Below are 25,838 nucleotides of genomic sequence, written 5' to 3' on the forward strand. Positions count from 1 at the left end.
CAGCCTCAAGTGCAACAGATTCTAGGTGAATCTCAGTAGGCACAACATGCTCAGTGAGATAGTCCTATTTTGTCTCTCTCCCTTTTCCCCTCTCACTCTCTTCCACTCCCTCACAGTATTTCACTCACAAACTCCCATAGGTCACAGAAGCACAACAGAGCGAGCCTGAGGACACTTGTGTTAACAAAGGCTGACGTCTACCCTGTCGCAGAGGCAATGAGACGTACCAGAGATGGTGTTTGATGCCTGCGCCTCTGCCTTCATTTTCTGCTCTGGATATATATTGCAGGCTTCTTCTATTCATGCATTTTGTTTTTGAGGGCCAAATTAAGATAAAATAAGATACTTCACAAATAGTGTCTCTGGTCTCGTATTTTTCTTGCAGCTTAACCAAGTCCAAATTGCAAAGTTGATATTCAAATAACATTGTGACCATGGCTTGAGCTCATATCTGGTAAAGTATTTTAAATAGGAGTTCATAGTAGTCCATGAGCCAGAGGTGTTGTCTCATCGTGATTTTTATGAAGGTCTATTACTTTTGAAATGATATATAATATAACCAACTTTGAAATTACCAGATGCAACTATTGTTTCAAAATTGACCATATTATGCCATTGAATGTTGAAAGCTTAGCCATAGAATTCCATGTAGTAGAGTCACCAAATTGCACACACACAGCTAGGCTTGGGTATTAAAAAGATTTGTAGATACAGGGCCATCAAAACATGTATGCATTAGCCCCACAGAAGCCTTTTCACAATATTGCCACTAAACAACTCAATGGGGTCTAATTGGACAATTTCGCATGACCATACCTGTATGAAATATGATTGTAGTATGCCCAAAAATATCTTAAAATGTTCCCAGTGATGTAGAATACACAACCACATGAGCCAGGTGTGCCAGATATATAAAGATGTATAATTATTCACAGACATGTGGCAAGAATGTTCCTGAAAAGCAGTAAGAATCGTTGATTTCTGAAGCTGTTATAATTTATAATTGCAATATTTAATCTTCAACCAATGGATATGTATAGTTCATGTGAATAGTCATGGATGTAACCAGATTAAAATGATATACGATGTTATGGTATTAGCTGTTTTCATTATGAGGACAATACAAAATCAACAGACTACTTAACTCCCCCAGCGGCACCAGGGAATCAAGACGCAGGGAGTTCTACAGGTTATTCCAAAAATGGGGGATATTGAAACTGAAGGTGGATTTACCTAATTCGGAGGAGACCCAAGGAACCTCAAGAGTTAACCAACCATGTGAACGGGTTTGGTAACTCATGTTTTTATACTTCCACAACGAAGTTCGTAAGTTGGAAGGTTGTATAGTAGAGCTTTGTACACAAAAAGAGAATAGTGAAGTGATCTATGGGACTTTAATGAGGACCAGCCAACCTTTTGATACAAGATGCAGTGATTCATATTGAAACTGTCACCTGGGATAAAGCGAAGCGCTCTATGGTAAACGGAATCCAAAAGTTTAAGAGTAGTGGCTGCTGCATTCTGGTAAATGGTGTCACCATAGTCAAGAACTGGGAGGTAAGTTGACTGTACAATCTGCTTACCGCTGTTTAGGGAGAGGATAGATATATTTCTAAAAAATAAGTCCACTTTAAATCTTAGCTTTTTAATTACAACATACAATTTTAAATATTACATCCTTATCAATCCAAATGCCCAGATATTTATAGGCGGGAACCCAATCGATGAGAATAAATATGCATTCCATTTGAAAAAAAAAAGGAGCTTGAGAACCACATATGTTTAATCTTGCCCACATTAAGTACATGTTTTAAACCAACCAGGGTTTTTTGTAAAACAACAAAGTCAGATTGCAGCTCTAACAATGCCTGGTCTACAGTTGGGGCAATGGCATACATAACATTAGCGTCTATATACAGAAGAATATAACACGTTTTAACAGATAGACCAATATTATTTATATAAATAGTAAAGATAACAGGTCCCAAAACCGACCCCTGCGGTACACCTTTCGACATATCCAGGAAACTAGATTTAACACCATCAGAAATCACACATTGTATCCTGTCTGAGAGATCATTCTCAAACCACATACAAGGAGACTGATCCAGGCCTATTTCAGTAAATTCGAATGAGATGGTCAAGTGTCAAAGGCCTTGAAAAGGTCTATAAATAAGGCAACACAATGATTTGTACGTGGCAAGTTTCTTGTCCTCTGAATTATTAAAACATTTTAATAGGATAACACTGTATATCATTAAAATCAGCTCATATCCAGGACTATTCACATGTGCATATCCATTTGAAACGCTTTAAGAAATATTGGAAATAGTGATTATAATATCTTCAGAATTCAGCGATTCAGACAGCATTTTGGGCATATTGTTAAGACAATTCTGTGAATAATTTAATATCTTTATATCTGGCACACCTGGCTCATGTGTCTATGAACATTAAGATATTTCTGGGCATATTATATACTACAATTATATTACAAAAAGGTATGGTCCAGCAAGACCCCATTGAGTTGTTTGGAGACAATATTGGGAAAAGGCTCTGTGGGGTGCATGTGTAAATTCTGGGATGGCAATATATCTACAAATCTTTTTAAAACCCTGTTCTAGCTGTTGTTGTGCAATTTCGTGACTACATTTTATTCGTAAAGTATTCAGACCCCTTGACTTTTTCCACATTTTGTTACATTACAGCCTTAAATCACAATTACAGATTAAATACATTTCCCCCGTCAATCTACACACAATGCACCATAATGACAAAGAAAAAACAGGGTTTTAGGAATATTTCCAAATGTATTAAAAATAAAAAACAGAAATACCTTATTTACATAAGTATTCAGAACCTTTGCTATGAGACTCGAAAACGAGCTCAGGTGCATCCTGTTTCCATTCATCATCCTTGAGATGTTACTACGACTTGATTGGAGTCCACCTATGGTAAATTCAATTGATTGGTCAACAGTTGACAGTGCATGTCACAGCAAAAGCCAAGCCACGAGGTCGAAGGAATTGTCCGTAGCGCTCCGAGACAGGATTGTGTCGAGGCACAGATCTGTGGAAGGGCACCAAAAAATATCTGCAGCATTGAAGATCCCCAAGAACACAGTGGCCTCCATCACTCTTAAATGGAAGAAGTTTGGAACCTCCAAGACTCTTCCTAGAGCCTACCGCCCGGCCAAACTGAACGTTCGGGGGAGAAGGGCCTTGGTCGGGGAGGTGACCAAGAACCCAATGGTCACTCTGACAGAGCTGCAGAGTTCCTCTGTGGAGATGGGAGAACCTTCCAGAAGGACAACCATCTCTGCAGCACTCCATCAATCAGGCCTTTACGGTAGAGCAGCCAGACGAAAGCCACTCCTCAGTAAAAGGGATAGCTCGCTTGGAGTTTGCCAAAAGGTCCCGAATGGACTCAGACCATTAGAAACAAGATTTTCTGGTCTGATGAAACCAAGATTTAACTCTTTGGCCTGAATGCCAAGCGTCATGTCTGGTGGAAACCTAGAACCATCCCTACGGTGAAGCATGGTGGTGGCAAAAACAGGGACTGGGAGACCAGTCAGGATCGATGGAAAGATGGAATTAGCAAAGTACAGAGGTATATCATTCATAAAAATCTGCTCCAGAGCTGCCAGGACCTCAGATTGGTGCAAAGGTTCACCTTCCAACAGGACAACGACACTAAGAATACAGCCAAGACAACGTAGGAGTGGCGAGTCTCTGTCCTTGAGTGGTCCATCCAGAGACCGGACTTGAACCCGAATGAACATAGACCTAAAAATAGCTGTGCAGCGACGCTCCACATTCAACCTGACAAAGGTTGCAGTGAAGAATGGGGGAAACTCCAAAAATAAAGGTGTTTCAAGCTTGTAGCATCATACCCAAGAAAACTCAAGGCTGTAATCGCTGCCAAAGGTGCTTCAACAAAGTACTGAGTAAAGGGTCTGAATACTTATGTAAATGTTATATTTCATAATTTAATTTAATTTTAGAAAAAAAAATGTTTTGCTTTGTCATTATGGGGTATTGTTAGTGGCGACCCATCATTCAGGGCAGGTGGGGTAGAGCTTGCCTGTTTTGCATGTTATTTTGGCATTAATACGTGTCACATATCAGTTTTCCACCAATGTCAATCAAATATACACTACAGTTCAAAAGTTTGGGGTAACTTAGAAATGTCCTTGTTTTTGAAAGAAAAGCACATTTTTTGTCCATTAAAATAGCATCAAATTGATCAGAAATACAATGTTGACATAGTTAATGTTGTAAATGACTATTATAGATGGAAATGGCAGATTTTTTGTGCTAATCCAATGTCGTGTCTTTACTATCCTTAAACTGAAGACTTTGTTTTTAGTTACTCGATTAAACTGAATAATGGCGTAACTGTAATTAACTAGGAAGTTGGGGCACCAAGGAAAGTATTCAGATTACAAAGTTATAATTTTCCAATATAACCTTTCAGATATTTTCATATCGGATCAATAGTCTTCTGATTAATGATTTATTTACTTTACCTCACGTTAGTCTCATTCCAAACGTCGTAAATTGTTGGTTATCTGCACGAACCCAGTCTTCACTATGAGTCAGCCATACACCAATTGTTTTAAATCATTTATTTATTACTAACTAAGTAATTCACAGAAATGCATAAACAAACAGTAAATATGGTTACATGAAATGATAGAATGTGCCCTAGTGGGCTGAACCGGCATGGCGGCTTGTTAGACAAAAGGGGAGTGGGGTTTTTACCAAGAAGTCACTACAGAGTTAATTATAACAATTAAAATGCTAATCCTTTACACATGAACGCTCACTCATTCGGGAACAATTGCAATCAATATATATATTTACGCTCAGTGTGTCATCTTGATCGCTGGTGAAAAGTCTTTCTTTTGTAGAATTGTCTGTCTCTCTCCCTCTCTCTCTCTCTGTCTTGGTTAGAGGGGATAGTTCAGAGTGACATTCATTCATTTGTTATAGAATATGCATGTTTCGGCGGTTGTCGTTCTTCGCGTTAAATGATACCGAATTCCTAGCTGCAGACTAGTAATCAATATCAAAGACTTCTTATTCTGTCGGTATCGAGTTTAACCAGGTGGTATGGTTAAAAGATTCAGCAATGGTCTGCAACCTTTGTACTCCCGTGTTTGAGAGAAACATGGTCTCGCTGATAATTTCTCAAAGTTGGGTTTTATTCGGAATTGCAGAAAAGGGGCTGTCCCAGGATGTCTGACCCAAACTGGGCTCAGGGGCGGTCCTCTGATTTAGTTCAAATCAAAAGGGAATTGTATTTTTCTTCATTAAACAGTCCACAATCATATTACATAATTATACAAACAGTATCATACTCACTCATTCATATTATACAGCAATTAGACATCATATCTGAGGCTATTATATAAACAGCATTATGGTAATGTGGCCACACCGTCTCTCTTTCCCAACTTTGGGAAATTATCAGGAGACCATGTTTTTCTCCATTAGGAGAGATCGAAGGTTGTAGACCATTGCTGAATCTTTTAACCATATCACATGGTTAAACTCTTAGACTATCGATACCGACAGAATAAGAACAAGTATTTGATATTAATTACTAGTCTGCAGCTAGGAGTTCGGTATCATTGAAAGCGAAGGAAGCCAACCGCCGAAACATCCATTCTATAACAAATGAATGAATGTCACCCTGAACTATCCCCTCTAACCAAGACACACAGAGAGAGAGAGAGAGAGAGAGAGAGAGAGAGAGAGAGAGACAAAACTCTCCAACAGAAACAAACTTTTAACCAGCGATCAAGGCGACACACTAGGTGTAAATATATATATTGATTGCAATTGTTCCCGAATGAGTGAGCGTTCATGTGCAAAGGATTAGCATTTCAATTGTTTTAATTAGCCCTCTGTAGTGACTTCTTAGTCGACCCCCACTTCCCCTTTTGTCTAACAAGCCACCATGCCGGTTTAGCCCACTAGGACACATTCTCCTATCATTTCTTGTAACCACCTTTACCTTGTTTGTTTGTTTATGCATTCCTGTGAATTACTTAGTTAGTAATAAATAAATGATTTAAGACAATTGATGTATGGATGACTAATAGCGAAGACTGGGTTCGTGCAGATAACCAACAATTTACGATGTTTGGAATGAGACTAACTTGTGGTAAAGTAAATAATTAATTAATTCGAAGACTAATTGATCAGATAAAATATCAGAAAAGTTATTTTAGGAAATGATAACTTTGTAATCTGAATATTTTTCCTTGGTGCCCCGACTTCCTAGTTAATTACAGTTACATGATTAATCAGTGGATCGCGTAATACTAATTACAGAGAATCTTTGATAAAAACTATAAGTCTTCAACTTAATGATAGTAAAGACACGACACAGACACTGGACAGAGGAACTCTGCCAAGAAGGCCAGCATCTACACTGTATTTCTGATCAATTTGATGTTATTTTAATGGACAACAAATTTGCTTTTCTTTCAAAACAAGGACATTTCTAAGTGACCCCCCACTTTTGAATGGTAGTATATATCATTGAGTTAATAAATCTGCATAGAAACATGGTCTCTTTTATGTTTTCTTGAGTAAGTCAGCTCCAAAATGCAGGTGTTTCAACCTAGTTGAGTGCTTCCTGTGGTGGTGGAGGGGCAAGTCAGTAGAAAATATGGAGCGTTGCACCGTGATTGGCTTAGTGCTCTGTCACTCATGGGGACACTACGTCACTGCCAAGTTTAAGGGTAGAGCTAGAAAATTCTAGCCCTTTGGGTGCTGCCATAGAGTTACATTAAAAGTGCCCATCCAAGAAGGCTCAAGGTCATTGGCCACAGATAAAATGATGTCAAATCACATTATATGTACAGTAACTTTGGTTGAACTGATCATGTTGACATCATACTTTCAAAATCTTAGGTAGCAGTCATTATCATGAATCAAGTCGACAATCTACTGGCAAATCCTTTTTAATCCTTGTCATTTGAAGATAAATAATGAAGAGAAATGATAGATAAAACGTATCAGTGTTCATCGGCCATTGGACATAAACATTACACAACAAGTTGGAAATTGCAAATTTAAAAATGAGTGGTTTGGAAGGAATCAGTGACAGTGGCTAACTGCAAGCACTGCAAAGCAATCACTAGCCTGCTATTCAGTTGAGTGGCTGTGTGGTCCCAAATATGGGATTAAGGAGCACTTTTCCAAGTTTAAAATGATAAACATTCAACATTGGTCATGCTGTCAATGAAGCACGATTTGTGCCGTGCTCAAAACAACTGTTAACTCAGAACTGCAAAAACTTGACTTCAGTGAGTTGAAGACAACTGGAAAGTCGAGAATATACAAGCTCCGACTGGGAAAATACGTTTTGAACGGTCATCCAACACGGAATTGTAAATCCGGCCTCTTTCTAGAGCTACAACCTGAAGATCAATGATGTCATCATGATTCAGCCTTGTTTTTTTCCCAGTTGTTTTGAAAGCACCATAAATTCAGAGAATGCCAGACCTTGATGACAAAATTTGCCCACAAAGGACCGCCGCGCCACCTTCCTGTTCAAGTGAGCACAGCACAACAAGTTGAGTACAAAAATGTATTGTATCCTGCTGCATAAATGATGTAATATGCCAGGGAGAAATGTATACTGTAGCTAAGAAAGTAATACTAAGTGTATGTTGTGTAGTAAGATGTTAGTAGGCCATGTGCCTCACCCAAATAATTTGGTCATTTTACCCTACTTACTACTGCGTACTGTGCTGACATGTAGCCTATAACCTGTTTTAGAGAAATGTAATAATTAAATATTGTAAGAGGTTTCATTGTCTGCTTATATGCCCCCTTTATTTGTCCTAAGGTTCTGACTTGGTGTACAGGGAGAACACTGTAAGAACGGCCCATGTTCTAAATTCTGTAGATGTACATTTCAAAAGTGCTTAACAAATAGTTATATTGACTACGTCCATCCTAGCTCGCTCGTTAATGTCTCAATCGAAATTACGGATTGCCTCTTATGCCATAGTTCCTACATCTCATTGTCATTAGAAACCATATTTATTTAAACAACTCATCCATATCAGCTATGTTTTTTTAAGGCAGTATATGAGGCAGAATGAACTGTTTCACTGCCAGACAAGGCTCCACTGATAGCCAGGTGTAGCAGTGGTAAGATTTTGGGACTTACGCTGGGACAGTTTTATGTAGGCCCTAACAGTTTGTGGGTACCGTTTGTCACCGTTATAGTGCAATTCATGTATTGTTAAGTGTTGAGTAGTGGTTTTGCTGGCATGCATCACACAATATTTTTTTTGCCCCCACCAAGATTTACTGTCACATAGCTAGGAGTGGTGGGTGCGGAGTCAGGAGCAGAGAGCAGAGGGTTCTTTGGGTTTGCCGCATTTATTCTGGTAAGAATAAGGTGACACCAACAACAACAGGCGAAAATAATGACCTCCCCAAAACAGGACACCAAACAGTCCAAAAACATAACCAAACACAACCATCCACAAACAGAACAGAAAACAAGCCCACACAAAAGCAGGCGGGCATAGAGGACTTAAATAGCTCTGAACAAAACCTCAAACGAGAAATAGGTGAAACCAATACAGACATAACCAACAGAAAATAAAAAGGGAATCGGTGGCAGCTAGTAGACCGGTGACGACTACCGCCGAGCGCCGCCCAAACAGGAAGAGGAGCCAAGTCGTGACATTTCCATGCTAACATATCTGTAGATTGATGAGGAAAAATGTTTTTTAATCCATTTTAGAATAAGGCTGTGACGTAACAAAATGTGGAAAAAGACAATGAATACTCTGAATACTTTCCGAATCCACTGTATATCACCAAAGTTAGAACCCATAAACATAGCTGTATGGTAATACAACATAATTATATGGTTTAGCTTCCAATATGGGCTATTTTTAAACAATATTTGTAGCTGGTGTTTTCAAAGTTGGTTATATTATAGATAATTTGAAAGGTCATTCTAAGACCTTTCTGAATCACTTGTCAAATAAAGTTTAAAAAGCATCAGGCTCATGGACTATAACCTAATGCAATTCAAAAACAAGCAAGCAATAAGGCACACACATACCACGGCTAAGGGATGTTCTTAAGCACGACTGTTATGCAGGTGAGTGAGGACCCAAAAGCGGTTTAACAGAAACAGAGTCTTTTAATGTCCAAACACAGGGAAGACATAAATCCTCTTCAGATGTATCGGTTGACAAAATAGACAACCCGCAGAGAGGGCGACAAATAAATCATAAAGTCCTCTGATCTTTACAGGAGAGTCCCCTTCTAGCAGCAGAGGAGAATAGCAGGGTTAGCGGCAACAGACTGCTGGTCTCTCCGGGTAGGCGCGGGTTGTAGAGGACAGAGGTACCTGATCACACGTAGCATCTGATGAAGAGGCAGATTACGACAGGACGGGACAAGGGTGAAGCAAACGAGAATCTGACAAAGCAGAAGCAGAAACAGAGAGAGAAATAGAGACCTAATCAGAGGGAAAAAAGGGAACAGGTGGGAGAGAGTAAACGAGGTAGTTAGAGGAGATGAGGAACAGCTGGGGGAAGGAAAGGGAGAGAAGGTAACCTAATACGACCAGCAGGGGGAAACGAAGTGAAGAGAAAGAACAGGAACAAGACATAACATGACAATACATGACAGTACCCCCCCACTCACCGAGCGCCTCCTGGCGCACTCGAGGAGGAAACCTGGCGGCAACGGAGGAAATCATCGATCAGCGAACGGTCCAGCACGTCCCGAGATGGAACCCAACTCCTTTCCTCAGGACCGTACCCCTCCCAATCCACTAGGTACTGATGACCACGGCCCCGAGGACGCATGTCCAAAATCTTACGGACCCTGTAGATAGGTGCGCCCTCGACAAGGATGGGGGGAGACGAACGGGGCGCGAAGAAAGGGCTTAACACAGGAGACATGGAAGACCGGGTGGACGCGACGAAGATGTCGCGGAAGAAGAAGTCGCACTGCGACAGGATTAATGACCTGAGAAATACGGAACGGACCAATGAACCGCGGGGTCAACTTGCGAGAAGCTGTCTTAAGGGGAAGGTTTTGAGTGGAGAGCCATACTCTCTGACCGCGACAATATCTAGGACTCTTAGTCCTACGCTTATTAGCGGCTCTCACAGTCTGCGCCCTATAACGGCAAAGTGCAGACCTGACCCTCTTCCAGGTGCGCTCACAACGTTGGACAAAAGCCTGAGCGGAGGGGACGCTGGACTCGGCGAGCTGGGACGAGAACAGAGGAGGCTGGTACCCGAGGCTACTCTGAAAAGGAGATAGCCCGGTCGCAGACGAAGGAAGCGAGTTGTGAGCGTATTCTGCCCAGGGGAGCTGTTCTGCCCAAGACGCAGGGTTACGAAAAGAAAGACTGCGTAAGATGCGACCAATAGTCTGATTGGCCCGTTCTGCTTGACCGTTAGACTGGGGGTGAAAACCGGAAGAGAGACTGACGGAAGCCCCAATCAAACGGCAAAACTCCCTCCAAAATTGAGACGTGAATTGCGGACCCCTGTCCGAAACGGCGTCTGACGGAAGGCCATGAATTCTGAAAACATTCTCAATGATGATTTGTGCCGTCTCTTTAGCAGAAGGAAGCTTAGCGAGGGGAATAAAATGAGCCGCCTTAGAGAACCTATCGACAACCGTTAGAATAACAGTCTTCCCCGCTGACGAAGGCAGTCCGGTAATAAAGTCTAAGGCGATGTGAGACCACGGTCGAGAGGGAATGGAAAGCGGTCTGAGACGGCCGGCAGGAGGGGAGTTACCGGACTTCTGCGCGCAGTCTGCAGTCCGAACAAGCAGCCACGAAACGACGCGTGTCACGCTCCTGAGTGGGCCACCAAAAACGCTGGCGAATAGAAGCAAGCGTACCCCGAACGCCGGGGTGGCCGGCTAACTTGGCAGAGTGAGCCCACTGAAGAACGGCCAGACGAGTAGGAACGGGAACGAAAAGAAGGTTCCTAGGACAAGCGCGCGGTGACGGAGTGTGAGTGAGTGCTTGCTTTACCTGCCTCTCAATTCCCCAGACAGTCAACCCGACAACACGCCCCTCAGGGAGAATCCCCTCGGGGTCGGTGGAGGCTACTGAAGAACTGAAGAGACGGGATAAAGCATCAGGCTTGGTGTTCTTAGAGCCCGGACGATAAGAAATAACGAACTTGAAACGAGCGAAAAACAGCACCCAACGAGCCTGACGCGCATTAAGTCGTTTGGCAGAACGGATGTACTCAAGGTTCCTATGGTCAGTCCAAACGACAAAAGGAACGGTCGCCCCCTCCAACCACTGTCGCCATTCGCCTAGGGCTAAGCGGATGGCGAGCAGTTCGCGGTTTCCCACATCATAGTTATGTTCCGACGGCGACAGGCGATGATAAAAATACGCGCAAGGGTGGACCTTGTCGTCAGAATGGGAGCGCTGGGAAAGAATGGCTCCCACGCCCACCTCTGACGCGTCAACCTCGACAATGAACTGTCTAGAGACGTCAGGTGTAACAAGGATAGGTGCGGATGTAAAACGATTCTTGAGGAGATCAAAAGCTCCCTGGGCAGAAACGGACCACTTAAAGCACGTCTTGACAGAAGTAAGGGCTGTGAGAGGAGCTGCCACCTGACCGAAATTACGGATGAAACGACAATAGAAATTCGCGAAGCCGAGAAAGCGCTGCAGCTCGACACGTGACTTAGGGACGGGCCAATCGTTGACAGCTTGGACCTTAACGGGATCCATCTTAATGCCTTCAGCGGAAATAACAGAACCGAGAAATGTGACGGAGGAGGCATGAAAAGAGCACTTCTCAGCCTTCACATAAAGACAATTCTCTAAAAGGCGCTGGAGGACACGTCGAACGTGCTGAACATGAATCTGGAGTGACGGTGAAAAAATCAGGATATCGTCAAGGTAAACGAAAACAAAGACGTTCAGCATGTCTCTCAGTACATCATTCACTAATGCCTGAAAGACAGCTGGAGCGTTAGCGAGGCCGAACGGCAGAACCCGGTATTCAAAGTGCCCTAACGGAGTGTTAAACGCCGTTTTCCACTCGTCCCCCTCCCTGATGCGCACGAGATGGTAAGCGTTATGAAGGTCCAACTTAGTGAAAAACCTGGCTCCCTGCAGGATCTCGAAGGCTGAAGACATAAGGGGAAGCGGATAACGATTCTTAACCGTTATGTCATTCAGCCCTCGATAATCCACGCAGGGGCGCAGGGTCCCGTCCTTTTTCTTAACAAAAAAAAACCCGCTCCGGCGGGAGAGGAGGAAGGGACTACGGTACCGGCGTCGAGAGCTACAGACAAATAATCTTCGAGAGCCTTACGTTCGGGAGCCGACAGAGAGTATAGTCTACCCCGGGGAGTGGTTCCCGGAAGGAGATCAATACTACAATCATACGACCGGTGCGGAGGAAGGGAGGTGGCCCTGGACCGACTGAACACCGTGCGCAGATCGTGATATTCCTCCGGCACCCCTGTCAAATCACCAGGCTCCTCATGTGAAGAAGAGACAGAGGAAACAGGAGGGATAGCAGACATTAAACACTTCACATGACAAGAGACGTTCCAGGAGAGGATAGAATTACTAGACCAATTAATAGAAGGATTATGACACACTAGCCAGGGATGGCCCAAAACAACAGGTGTAAAAGGTGAACGAAAAATAAAAAATAAATGGTTTCGCTATGATTACCAGAGACAGTGAGGGTTAAAGGTAGCGTTTCACGCTGAATCCTGGGGAGAGGACTACCATCCAAGGCGAACAAGGCTGTGGGCTCCCCTAACTGTCTGAGAGGAATATCATGTTCCCGAGCCCAGGCTTCGTCCATAAAACAGCCCTCCGCCCCAGAGTCTATCAAGGCACTGCAGGAAGCTGCCGAACCGGTCCAGCGTAGATGGACCGACAAGGTAGTACAGGATCTTGAAGGAGAGACCTGAGTAGTAGCGCTCACCAGTAGCCCTCCGCTTACTGATGAGCTCTGGCTTTTACTGGACATGAAATGACAAAATGACCAGCGGAACCGCAATAGAGACAGAGGCGGTTGGTGATTCTCCGTTCCCTCTCCTTAGTCGAGATGCGAATACCCCCAGCTGCATAGGCTCAGCACCTGAGCCAGTGGAGGAAGATGGTAGTGATGCGGAGAGGGGGCAACGGATAACGCGAGCTCCCTTCCACGAGCTCGGTGACGAAGATCAACCCGTCGTTCTATGCGAATAGCGAGTTCAATCAAGGAATCCACGCTGGAAGGAACCTCCCGGGAGAGAATCTCATCCTTTACCTCCGCGCGAGACCCTCCAGAAAACGAGCGAGCAAAGCCGGCTCGTTCCAGTCACTGGAGGCAGCAAGAGTGCGAAACTCTATAGAGTAATCAGTTATGGATCGATTACCTTGACATAGGGAAGACAGGGCCCTGGAAGCTTCTTCCCCAAAAACAGAACGATCAAAAACCCGTATCATCTCCTCCTTAAAGTTCTGATACTGGTTAGTACACTCAGCCCTCGCCTCTCAGATTGCCGTGCCCCACTCACGAGCCCGTCCAGTAAGGAGAGATATGACGTAGGCGATACGAGCTGTGCCCCTGGAGTACGTGTTGGGCTGGAGAGAAAACACAATATCACACTGGGTGAGGAACGAGCGGCATTCAGTGGGCTCCCCAGAGTAACACGGCGGGTTATTAATTCTGGGCTCCGGAGACTCGGAAGCCCTGGAAGTAGCCGGTGGATCGAGGCGGAGATGGTGAATATGTTTCGAGAGGTCGGAGACTTGGGCGGCCAGGGTCTCAACGGCATGTCGAGCAGCAGACAATTCCTGCTCGTGTCTGCCTAGCATCGCTCCCTGGATCTCGACGGCTGAGTGGAGAGGATCCGAAGTCGCTGGGTCCATTCTTGGTCAAGACATAACATGACAATACATGACAACGACACAATGCGGAGTGCCTGGATACAGCCCTTAGTTGGGGTATATTGGCCATGTTTTGTCATACTTGTGGTATACGGTCTGATATACCATGGCTGTCAGCCAATTCAGGGCTCGAACCACCCAGTTTATAATAGTGAATAAACAATAGTAATAGTGAAACACAATAATTCAAATGTTGTGCTACAACAGCGAGTCAGAGGTTTTATAGGCAGCAGGCGATGGTTTGGAGCCTGGTGTAACATCTCATCTAAAGCAAGACCAGTCTGTGTAGGAGCAGGAGTGAAATCTGTTGCATGGAAGAGAGGGAGAAGTCTGGCAGAGATGTTTCAGGGAGGTTGGATATGCTTGAAGGAGTCAGTTAGGAAAAGATCAAATGAGGCATCAGAGGAACTGTGGCCAACATACTCTGATTCCAGTTTTTGTGTGTGTGTGCGTGTGTGCGTGTGTGTGTGAGAGAGATGGCCTGCCAACTCCTGGAAAAACTCATAATCTGCAGGGGGAAGAGGGTTCCAGGCAACACATCCATATGAACCCTCTGTGGCCAACCTGGAAACCACAAGCAGAATGGTCTGAGGACCAATGGACAACATGGAGAGACAACAAAGGGAAAACACAGACGTCCCTACATGGATAATGTCCCCCATATTTCTCAGAGTGGATGTGACAACCTGGCCCAGCCAAGACAGAATTTCCATTACATAGTGGCAGAAGTGTAAAGACTAGAGAGATGCCTGTTGAGTGATGGACACCATGTGGAGTACTCTAAGCTTGTCTTCTCTGTCAAGATTACCAAACATATCAAACACATTGACACATTGTATTTTCTAAAAATCTCCTACAGCTAATGTCTCAATTTTGATTGAACTAATGACAAGACCTTTGTTCAAAATGTGTAGTCCCTTCACTTTTTGTACAGAAGATAAAACAATGTGTGAATACATTAGCTTCTAAGGTATTTATATAGTGCCTTGAAAAAGTATTCACACCCCAGATTTTGTTGAATATAAAATGGATTAAATTGAGATTATATATACACTACAGTTCAACAGTTTGGGGTCACTTAGAAATGTCCCTGTTTTTGAAAAGAAAAGCAAGTTTTTTGTCCATTAAAATAGCATCAAATTGATCAGAAATACAGTGTATACATTGTTAATGTTGTAAATGACTATTCTAGCTGGAAATGGCAGATTTTTTTTGTGGAATATCTACATAGGTGTACAGAGGCCCATTATCAGCAACCATCACTCCATTGGAACACCAATAACACGTTGTGTTAGCTAATCCAAGTGTATAATTTTAAAAGACTAATTGATCATGAGAAAACCCTTTTGTAATTATGTTAGCAATTATGTTAGCACAGCTGAAAACTGTTTGCGCTGTTCTGTGAAGGGAGTAGTTGTCACGTTCTGACCTTAGTTCCTTTGTTTTGTCTTTGTTTTAGTATGGTCAGGGCGTGAGTTGGGTTGGGCAGTGTTTGTTTTTCTATGTTGGTTTCTGTGTTCGGCCTAGTATGGTTCTCAATCAGAGGCAGGTGTTGTTAGTTGTCTCTGATTGAGAATCATACTTAGGTAGCCTTTTTCCACCTGTGTTTCGTGGGTGTTTATTTTCTGTCTTTGTGTATGTCGCCAGACAGGACTGTTTCGGTTTTTCGTTCGTTCACTTTATTGTTTTTTGTATTTCAGTGTTCAGTTTGATTCATTAAATATTACATCATGAACACTTACCACGCTGCAAATTGGTCCTCCGATCCTTCTCGCTACTCCTCCTCAGAAGAGAAGGACGAGATCCATTACAGTAGTACACAGCGTTGTACGAGATCTTCAGTTTCTTGGCAATTTCTCGCATGGAATAGCCTTGATTTCTCAGAACAAAAATAGACTGAGGAGTTTCAGAAGAAAGTTTTTTGTTTCTGGCAATTTGAGCCTGCAATCGAATCCACAAATGCTGATACTCCAGATACTCAACTAGTCTAAGGAAGGCCCGTTTTATTGATACTTTAATCAGGACAAAAGTTTTCACCTTTTTCTCCACAATTTTGTGATATCAAATTGCGATCTTGTCTCATCACTGCAACTCCCCAACGGGCTCGGGAGTGGCGAAGGACGAGTTATGCGTCCTCCGAAACATGACCTGACAAACCAGGATTCTTAACACCTGCCCACTTAACCCGGAAGCCAGCTGCACCATTGTGTCGAAGGAAACACTGTTCAACTGACTATCAGAATCAGTCTGCAGGTGCCCGGCCCACCACAAGGAGTCACTAGAGCGCGATGAGCCAAGTAAAGCCACCCCGGCCAAACCCTCCCCTAACCCGGACGATGCTGGGCCAATTGTGTGCTGCCCTATGTGACTCCCGGTCACGGCTGGTTGTGACACAGCCTGGGAACAAACCTGGGGCTGTAGTGACACCTCAAGCACTGCAATGCAGTGCCTTAGACCACTACGCCACTCAAGAGGCCCAAAATGAGATTAAAAAATGTGTCACTGGCCTACACACAACACTCCATAATGTCAAAGTGGAATTATATTTTTAGAACGTTTTACAAGTTAATTAAAAATAAAACGCTAAAATGTCCTGTCAATAAGTGTTCAACCACTTTGTTATGACAAGTTCAGGAATAAAAGTGTGCTTAACAAATCACATAAGTTGCATGGACTCACTCACACTGCAATAGTATTTAACATAATTGTTTAATGACTACTTTATCTCTGTACACCACACATAACATTATCCAGGTCCCTCAGTCGAGCAGTGAATGTCAAATCAGATTCAACCACACAGACCAGGGAGGTTTTCTAATGCCTCACAAAGAAGGGCACCTATTAGTAGAGGGTAAAAGCAGACATTGAATATCCCTTTAAACTTCTTCGGGATCGGTGTCCCTTCCACGGGACGGTTGAGCTAATAGAATACATTAAGGAGTTCCACTCTGTCAGACTGGTATAAAGGATTTGGAGACAGGTGCAGGAATACACAACAGCAGTTTTTAATATACCCAAAACAAACACGTATACAAAAACACTGGGCTGTACCCAAAAAAAAGATTGAGGGTAAACCTCGTTGAACGACATGGGACAATACCCGTAATACACAATATATAATATACAACTGCACCAACGCATAGGTACTCACATGACCAACGGATATGGGAACAATAACCGACAAAGACAGATGGAACAGAGGGCACAAATATAACATACTAATCAGGGGAAATGGGAACCAGGTGTGAGTAATCAGACAAGACAGTCCGAGGTTGATGATAATGAATCCCGTTCAGTGAAGCCTAGAAAGCCTGTGAAGTAGACCTCCGGAACTGGTGAACACAATAAGCAGCAGTACCGGGGGATCTGTGACACTCTCCATATTTTCAAGCAAAGGTGAGGCTACATCATGTTATGGTTATGCTTGTCATCATTAAGGACAGGGGAGTTTTTCAGGATAAAAAAGGAAACAGAATGGAGCAAAGCAGAGGCAAAATCCTAGAGAAAAACCTGGTTCAGTCTGCTTTCCACCAGACACTGGGAGGTGAATTCACCTTTCAGCAGGACAATAACCTTAAACACAAGGCCAAATATACAGTGCCTTCTGAAAGTATTTAAACCCTTTGACACATTTTGTTACATTATAGCCTTATTCTAAAATGTATTAAAAAATAAAAAATCCTCAGCAATCTACACACAATACCAAACTGAGCATTCGGGGACAAAAGCCTTGGTCAGGGAGATGAGTTCCTCTGTAGAGATGGGAGACTTTTCCAGAAAGACAAACATCTCTGCAGCGCTCCACCAATCAGGCTTTTATAGTAGAGTGGCCAGACAGAAGCCACTTCTCAGTAAAAGGCACATGACAGCCCGCATGGAGTTTGCCAAAAGGCCTCTAAAGACACTCACACCATGAGAAACAAGATTCTCTAGTCTGATTAAACCAAGATTGAACACTTTGGCCTGAATGCCAAGCGTCACGTCTGGAGGAAAACTGGTACCATCCCTATGGTGAAGAGTAGTGGTGGCAGCATAATTATGTGGGGACATTTTTCAGCGGCAGGGACTGGGAGACTTGTCAGGATCGAGGCAAAGATGAACGGCGCAATGTACAGAGAGATCCTTGATGAAAACCTGCTCTAGAGTGCTCAGGACCTCAGACAGGCACCAAAGTTCAACTTCCAACAGGACAACGACCCTAAGCACACAGTCAAGACAATGCAGGAGTGGCTTCGAGAAAAGTCTCTGAATTTCATTGAGTGGCCCAGCCAGAGCCCGGACTTGAGAAACCTGAAAATAGATGTGCAGCGACGCTCTCCATCCAACCTGACAGAGCTTGAAAGGATCAGCAGAGAAGAATGGGAGAAACTCCCCAAATACAGGTGTTCCAAGCTTGTAGCGTCACACCCAAGAAGACTCGAGCCTGTAGTCACTGCCAAAGGTGCTTCCACAAAGTACTGAGTAAATGGTCTTAATACTTATGTAAATGTAATATGAGTTTTTTTTTTATAAATTAGAAAACATTTTAAAAAACTGATTTTGCTTTGTCATTATGAGATATTGTGTGTAGATTGATGAGGGGAAAAAATGATTTCAACAAATTTAGAATAAGGCTGTAACGTAAAAGAAGGTGGACAAAGTCAAGGGGTCTGAATACTTTCCGAAGGAGTTGCTTATCAAGAAGACAGTACCAAGAAGACATTCCCAGTGGGTCAGAAGTTTACATACACTCAATCAGTATTTGGTAGCATTGCATTTAAATTTATTAACTTTAAATTGCCCATTCCTCCTGACAGAGCTCGTGTAACTGAGTCAGGTTTGTAGGCCTCCTTGCTCGCACACGCTTTTTCAGTTCTGCTCACAAATTTTATATAGGATTGAGGTCAGGGCTCTGTGATGGCCACTCCAATACGTTGACTTTGTTGTCCTTAAGCCATTTTGCCACAACTTTGAAAGTATGCTTGGGGTCATTGTTAATTTGGAAGACCAAGCTTTAACTTCCTGGCTCATGTCTTGAGATTTTGCTTCAATATATCCACATATTTTTCCATCCTCGTGATGCCATCTATTTTGTGAAGTGCACCAGTCCCTCCTGCAGCAAAGCACCCCCACAACATGATGCTGCCACCCCCATGCAGTTGGGATGGTGTTCTTCGCCTTGCAAGCATCCCCCTTTTTCCTCCAAACAATACAATGGTCATTATGGCCAAACAGTTCTTTTTTTGTTTCATCAGACCAGAGGACATTTCCCCAAAAAGTACGATCTTTGTGCCCTTGTGCAGTTGCAAACCGTAATCTGGCTTTTTTATGGCGGTTTTGGAGCAGTGGCTTCTTCCTTGCTGAGCGGCCTTTCAGGTTATGTTGATATAGGACTCGTTTTACTGTGGATATAGATACTTTTGTACCTGTTTCCTCCAGCATCTTCACAAGGTCCTTTGCTGTTGTTCTGGGATTGATTTGCACTTTTCGCACCAAAGTACGCTCATCTCTACGAGACAGAACACGTCTCCTTCCTGAGCGGGATGACTGCTGCGGGGTCCCATGGTGTTTATACTTGCGTACTATTGTTTGTACAGATGAACGTGGTACCTTCAGGCGTTTGGAAATTGCTCCCAAGGATGAACCAGACTTGTGGTGGTCTGCAGTTTTTTTTTCTGATGTCTAGGCTGATTTCTTTTGATTTTCCCATCATGTCAAGCAAAGAGGCACTGAGTTCGAAGGTAGGCCTTGAAATACATCCACAGGTACACCTCCAATTGACTCAAATGATGTCAATTAGCCTATCAGAAGCTTCTAAAGCCATGACATCATTTTCTGGAATTTTCCAAGCTGTTTAAAGGCACTTAGTGTATGTAAACGTCTGACCCACTGCAATTGTGATACAGTGAATTATAAGTGAAATAATATGTCTGTAAACAATTGTTGGAAAAAATACTTGTGTCATGCACAAAGTAGATGTCCTAACCAACTTGCCAAAACTATAGTTTTATAAGAAATTTGTGGAGTGGTTGAATAATGAGTTTTGATGACTCCAACCTAAATGTATTTCATCTCCCGACTTCAACTGTATATGGTATAACCGTATGAACATCTTGATACAGCCCAACCCTAGTATGAGTGTGGCTTTAAAACAGATCTTTTTTTGGCTTCCTGTTGGAGTAAATGTCATTTCTGTTCATCTGTTCTATTATATTGTCATCACATGTTAAGGTCGAACAATTACCGTTTTATAGCTTCAATGAGGCTAACAGAGGTGTATGAGTTCCTCAAGAGCCTATGGAAATCCCAAAGTTGGAATAGTTACCACTTTATTACTATATGTAATCAGCAATGTTAATATTATTAATATTATATTAGAATATGCTAAACATTTCAGGGTCATTTTTAATTTGCAGTGTACAAACTTAACATGATGAACAGGAATGTCTTTTGCACTAACGGGTGGTCAAAAATAATGCCTCCAATAAGCTACGCCTCCAATCTGATAGGCTGCCACCTGTACAATATATTATTAAAAAGGTTCAAAAACCTCTCCCATCACAGAAAGTTTCCGATTTGAACTTTTACACAGCGGTTCTTCGAAGACCCATTTCAGAGGGATTCCTCGAGGAACCTTTTTGAACTGGAAAGGTTCCGCCGATGTGGCAACCCAAAAGGTTCTTCCAGATACCTTTACTTCTAAGAGTGTATAATACAATATGTTTAAAGAGGGATATCATTATGAGGCATTTGTAATGCAATTGTCATGTTTTGAGAAGCACATCAGGATAACGTCAGGACAACATCAGGATAACGAGACAATGTCAGGACAATGACAGGACAACTATTTGGTCCTTAAGGCATTTTTTTTTAGCACCCAACACATATCAATTGTAGTTTGTCTTATTGCCATTTTCAAAATCTTTCTCTTAGCAAAATTAATGGATATTAGAGCAAGGAAAAATCTTTGTTAATCAAAATAGGGCTGACGAGATGTGCCATCCATGCAGGGACACTTAGTCTTTTACCACTTTTTGAAAGAGGAGAATGCATATTACCCACAAGGCCGTTTAATCCTCTTTAAAAGTCTATATTCAGAAAGAGTTCAGATTTATATTGACATTGTGTTATAAAGTCCCTTGACAATCAGCTTTTCTTCTGCTAGGACAATGCATGACTACCTCTGTGGAAACGGCTTTTTATGTTTGGAGTGCAAGGACCGGAATGGAGTTAGGCAGAGCAATCAAGCAAAGCACCAATTAAATTAGGCAACTGTTGAAAACCAAAACACAGGTCACCAAGGCAACAGTCGTTTGAACCTGCTGACACGGTAAGTACCTGATCAAGCAATCATCTTTCAGTGGCTTTGTACAGCATTGTACACAGTTAAATGTATGTATGCGTTTAAATCATTTTTCTTGACCCTGAGGTTGATCTGCTTAGAGTCATTGCCCCGTCGCACAGTGATTGACCTAGCCTTACTTGCTAAATTGGTTCGAATAATTAATTAAGCCCAGCTGAAAGAGGAATAACGGCTCATTTAGATTTTTTGCCATTATTAATTAATACACTTTTATTTTAGGTACTCAGGGCACCATTGAAAATGAGACCCTGGTCTCAATTGGGCTCCCCTGATTAAATAAAATATTTAAAAAACATCAAGATACAAGACAGAATAACAAGATATAATAACAAGTACATTACATTAGAACATCCTAAACATCATAAACAAATTATTAAAGTCAATTTAAAAAATTGCACACATTGGGAAACACATTTATCCATTTTGTTAAACTGCCCTAGTGGCACCAGGGAATCCAAATGTAATACATTTTATAAGTCATTCCAAAAACGTGGAGCATTAAAACTAGAAAAGCGGATTTACTTATTTCGGGGGAGACCCGAGGCATCTCAAGAGTTATCTGTGAATGGGTTTGATATATCATGTTTTCATACTTAAACAACGAAGTTGGGTAAGTCGGAAGCTTGTATAGGAGAGCTTTGTAAACTAAAAGGGAGTAATTAAGTGATCTACTGGACTTCAATGAGAAGTTAAAAGTATCACCTGTGATAGAGTGAAGGGTGCTATGGTAGATGGGCTTCCAAAGGTTTAGCAGAAGTGGCTGTTGCATTCGGATAAATGGCATCACCGTAGTCATGAACTGGCAGTAAAGTTGACTGTACAATCTGCCTCCTGCTGTTCAGAGAGAGGCATGATATATTTCTATGAAAGAAGCCTACTTTAAATCTCAGGTTTTTAACTTGCTCCTTCATATATGTTTTTAAAAGTCAATCCAAATTATTATCAATCCAAAAGCCTAGATACATGCAGAAACCTCACCTGGCTTAAATGATGCCTCCAGAGATACAATCTCTCTCATAGTCACTCAACGCCTAGGTTTACCTCCACTGTACTCACATCCTACCATACCCTTGTCTGTACATTATGCCCTGAATCTATTCTACCACGCCCAGAAATCTGCTCCTTTTTATTCTCTGTTCTCAGCGCACTAGACGACCAGTTCGTATAGCCTTTAGCCATGCCCTTATCCTACTCCTCCTCTGTTCCTCTTGTGATGTAGAGGTTAACCCAGGCCCTGTAGCCCCCAGTACAACATCTATTCCCCAGGCACTTTCATTTGTTGTCTTCTGTAACCGTAAAAGCCTTGGTTTTATGCATGTTAACATCAGAAGCCTCCTCCTGAAGTTTGTTTTATTCACTGCTTAGCACACTCCACCAACCCTGATCTCCTAGCCATGTCTGAATCCTGGCATAGGAAGGCCACCAAAAAGTTGTATATTTCCATCCCCAACTACAACATTTTCCACCAAGATAGAACTGCCAAAGGGGGAGGAGTTGCAATCTACAGCAGATGTAACCGATGTGAAATGGCTATCTAGTTAGCGGTGGTGCGTGCTAATAGCGTTTCAATCGGTGACGTCACTCGCTCTGAGAAGAAAAAGGAACGCACACCTATTAAGACGAGGTGCTGGCTAGCGGAGTAGAAACTTGAACTTGCTTGTGATTATACCCTGATGAAGACAGCTTGGCTGTCGAAACGTTGGTATTAAATTTTTGCATCTGAGCTCCTACAGTGTGCGGCTCTCTTTTATTTTCAAGTCACTCGCTCTGAGACCTTGAAGTAGTGGTTCCCCTTGCTCTGCAAGGGCTGCGGCTTTTTTGGAGCAATGGGTAACGATGCTTCGTGGGTGTCAGTTGTTGATGTGTGCAGAGGGTCGCTGGTTCAAGCCCGGGTAGGGGCGAGGGGACGGACTAAAGTTATACTGGTACATTGATGCTGTTGACGCTGATCACTGGTTGCTGCGGACAAAAGGGGGGTGAGTGTAACCGATGTGAAATGGCTAGCTAGTTAGCGGTGGTGCGCGCTAATAGCGTTTCAATCGGTGACGTCACTTGCTCTGAGACCTTGAAGTAGTGGTTCCCCTTGCTCTGCAAGGGCCGTGGCTTTTTGGAGCGATGGGTAACGATGCTTCGTGGGTGTCAGTTGTCTGTGTGTACAGAGGGTCCCTGGTTCGAGTCCGGGTAGGGGCGAGGAGAGGGACGGAAGCTATACTCTTACACAGAGAAAGCCTGCAATATTCTGTCATACTATTCAGGTCTGTGCCCAAACAATTCAAACTTCTAGTTTTAAAAATCCATCTTTCCAGAATAAATCTCTCACTGTTGCCGCTTGTTATAGACCCCCCTCAGCCCCCAGCTGTGCCCTGGACACCATACTGTATGTGAATTGATTGCCCCCTATTTATCTTCAGAGTTCGTACTGTTAGGTGACCTAGACTGGGATATGCCCTCAATCTCACACAAATTATCAAGGAACCTACCAGGTACAACCCTAAATCCGTAAACATGGACACCCTCATAGATATCATTCTGACGAACTTTCCCTCTAAATACACCTCTGCTGTCTTCAACCAGGCTCTCAGCGATCACTGCCTCATTGCCTGCATCCGTAATGGGTCCGCGGTCAAACAACCACCCCTCATCACCGTCAAACGCTCCCTAAAATATTTCAGCGAGCAGGCCTTTGTAATCGACCTGGCCCAGGTATCCTGGAAGGATATTGACCTCATCCCGTCAGTAGAGAATGCCTGGTCATTCTTTAAAAGTGCTTTCCTCACCATCTGAAATAAGCATGCCTCGTTCAAAAAATGTAGAACTAAGAACAGATATAGCCCTTGGTTCCCCTCAGACTTGACTGCCCTTAACCAGCACAAAAACATACTGTGGCGTATTGCATTAGCATCGAATATCCCCAGCAATATGCAACTTTTCAGGGAAGTTAGGAACCAACATACACATTCAAATAGGAAAGCAAAGGCTGTCTTTTTCAAACAGAAATGTGCATCCTGTAGCACTAATTCCAAAACATTTTGGGACACTGTAAAGTCCATGGAGAATAACAGCACCTCCTTCCAGCTGCCGACTGCACTGAGGCTAGGAAACACTGTCACCACCGATAAATCTACGATAATCAAGAATTTCAATAAGGATTTCTCTACGGCTGGCCATGCTTTCCAACTGGCTACCCCTATCTCGGCCAACAGCTCTGCACCCCCCGCAGCAAGTTTGCCCAAGCCCTCCCCTCTTCTCCTTCACCCAAATCCAGATTGTTGATGTTCTGTAACAACTGCAAAATCTGGACCCCTACAAATCAGCTGGGTTAGACAATCTGGGCCCTCTATTTCTAAAATTATCCACCGCAATTGTTGCAACCCCTATATGTTCAACCTCTCGTATCGTCTGAGATCCCTAAAATTGTAAAGCTGCCACGGTCATTTCCCTCTTAAAGGGGGAGACACTCCAGAACCAAACTGTTTCAGACCCATATCTATCCTGCCCTGCCTTTCTAAAGTCTTCGAAAGTTAACAAACAGATCACCGACCATTTAGAATCCCGCCGTACCTTCTCCGCTATGCAATCTGGTTTCTGAGCTGGTCATGTGTACACCAAAGCCATGCTCAAGGTCCAAAACAATATCGTAACTGCCATTGATAAAAGACTGTACTGTGCAGCCATCTTCATTGACCTGGCCAAGGCTTTCGACTCTGTGAATCACCACATTCTTACCGGCAAACTCAACAGCATTGGTTTCTCAAATGACTGCCTCGCCTGGTTCACTGACTACTTTTCAGATAGAGTTCAGTGTGTCAAATAGAAGGGCCTGTTGTCAGGACCTCTGGCAGTCTCTATGGGGGTAACCACAGGGTTCAATTCTCGGACATACTCTTTTCTCTGTATATATCAATGACGACGCTCTTGCTGCTAGTGATTCTCTGATCCACCTATACGCAGAAGACACCATTCTGTATACTTCTGGCCTTTCTTTGGACACTGTGTTAACAAACCACCAAACGAGATTCAATGCCATACAACACCCCTTCCAAAGGCCTCCAACTGCTACTAAATCTTAGTAAAACTACAGTTGGAAGTTTACATACACCTTAGCCAAATACATTTAAACTCAGTTTTTCACAATTTCTGACATTTAATCCTAGTTAAAATTCCCTGTCTTAGGTCAGTTAAGATCACCACTTTATTTTAGGAATGTGAAATGTCAGAATAATGGTAGATAAATGATTCTATTTCTTTCAGAAGATTACACATTAGTATTGGTAGCATTGCCTTTAAATTGTTTAACTTGGGTCAAACGTTTCGGGTAGCCTTCCACAAGCTTCCCACAATAAGTTGGGTGACTGTTGTCCCATTCCTCCTGAAAGAGCTGGTGTAACTGAGTCAGGTTTGTAGGCCTCATTGCTCGCACACACTTTTTCAGTTCTGCTCACAAATATTCTATAGGATTGAGGTCAGGGCTCTGTGATGGCCACTCCAACACCTTGACTTTGTTGTCCTTAATCCATTTTGCCACAACATCGGAAGTATGCTTCGGGTCATTGTCCAT

Source organism: Oncorhynchus nerka, linkage group LG10 (assembly GCF_034236695.1).
Source record: "Oncorhynchus nerka isolate Pitt River linkage group LG10, Oner_Uvic_2.0, whole genome shotgun sequence".
NCBI classification, from domain to species: Eukaryota; Metazoa; Chordata; class Actinopteri; order Salmoniformes; family Salmonidae; genus Oncorhynchus; species Oncorhynchus nerka.